Source organism: Lactuca sativa, chromosome 3, assembly GCF_002870075.4.
Source record: "Lactuca sativa cultivar Salinas chromosome 3, Lsat_Salinas_v11, whole genome shotgun sequence".
Lineage (NCBI taxonomy): Eukaryota > Viridiplantae > Streptophyta > Magnoliopsida > Asterales > Asteraceae > Lactuca > Lactuca sativa.
In genome coordinates this window covers 195,791,556-195,793,100 of record NC_056625.2, presented here as the reverse complement: position 1 = coordinate 195,793,100, position 1,545 = coordinate 195,791,556, and the positions used below count along the sequence as shown (strand labels likewise).

The window sequence follows — 1,545 nt, the reverse complement described above, 5'->3', positions numbered from 1 at the left end:
ACGTAAAGTGGCAAACTTTACGTGAATCCAAGGAGATCTAGGCATTTTCACTCTAGGGTTTGGGTTTGGGACAAGATAGCTCATTTAATCACTCAAAAACAGAGACTTTTATGCATCTAACCCTTCTCCATTCCAGATCTGAGGTAGAAACCTCAGATCTAACCTCTAAACTCCAATACACCAAAGGATATGATCTCTAACACCTCCAAAAATGATGAATCTAGATAATAGCAACTCAAACAATGAAATAATACCTCAAAAGGAAGCTCCAAGAGAAGATTAATCTGGATCCTTGCAAAGCCCTTTGATCCAAGTCTCTTCTCCTTCAAGATTTCTTCAACAACCACTTCTCCAAGCTCCAATTACACTCTAATCCCTCACAATCACGTCTTAGGGCTATCTGGACTTCAATAGAGGGTAAAGAGGCTGGGGAGTGGGTATAATGTTCTTTATATAGGGCTCATCCTCCGGATTTAGGGTTTTCTCCACTCGGCGCCTACTCGCCGAGTCCATCCGCTGACTCGCCGAGTCGGCCACTTAACACGCGACCAAAGTCGTGACCCTACTCACTGAGTCCACCCATGGACTCGCCGAGTTCCCCTTCCCAACTTACTCTTTTAGCCCTTCAACTTTACTCTTGATATTCCGGGATGTTACAACTGCCACATTCGAGCTAAAGGGACACATATTGACTGCACTGAAGGACATCCCATTTTTCGGGAAAGATCATGAGGATGCTTTTAAGCATCTAGATGAAGACAATGACATTGCAGATTACTTCAATGTCCCAAATGTCAACATAAACACAGTCTTGCTTAGGATGCTTCCTATCACTTTTAAAGGAGCTGCTAAGGAGTGGTTAAAGGCACTCCCACCGGGTACAATCACCACTTGGGCTCAAATGCGTGAGCAATTCTTGGATCAGTTTTGCCGGCCATCCAAGATAGCCAAACTCAAGAAGGCAATAGCCAACTTTGAGCAACAGCCGGGGGAGTCACTATACGAAGCATGGGAGCGGTACAAGGGCTTGCTCAGAAATTACCCTCAACATGACCTAAATGTGCTGCAAGAGATGTCAATCTTTTATGATGGGGTCAACGTGATGACAAGACAACTCCTTGATTCTCAAGGACCGTTGACAAAGAAAAATCCAAGGGAGGTCAAAGAGCTAATTAAAGAATTCGCGAAGCACTCTCGCGAATACCACAACCCGAGGCAAGATGGAATCAAAGGAGGTGGAGGGGCCCAAACTGAAGAAATAGCAGCTGTCATGGCCATGCTGAATAATATGGATCACAGGATAACACAAATGGACCAGTCGATACATGCCATAAGAGTGGGTTGTGAGAGATGCAGTGGTCCACACTTGACCAAGGAATGCAATGTAGATAAGTTTGGGAACAGAAAAGCTCAAGTGTGCTACTCTAGTGGGGATAAGTTTGATGAGGACTGGAGGAAACCAAAGAAGGAGTGGCTGCCATATGAAGAGTACAAGAAGCAAAAAGAAGAAAAGTATAGGCAGACAGGTCGAGGCCTTTATCAAAA

The 1,545-nt window shown here is 44.6% G+C and overlaps 1 non-coding gene across 1 annotated transcript; it reads right to left on the bottom strand.

The window, feature by feature from the left end:
- Positions 1–949: 949 nt before the first annotated feature.
- On the bottom strand, positions 950–1,056 carry LOC128133161 (small nucleolar RNA R71). Its single transcript, XR_008231339.1, has one exon. It is a non-coding gene; the product is annotated as a small nucleolar RNA R71 (small nucleolar RNA).
- Positions 1,057–1,545: the final 489 nt, after the last annotated feature.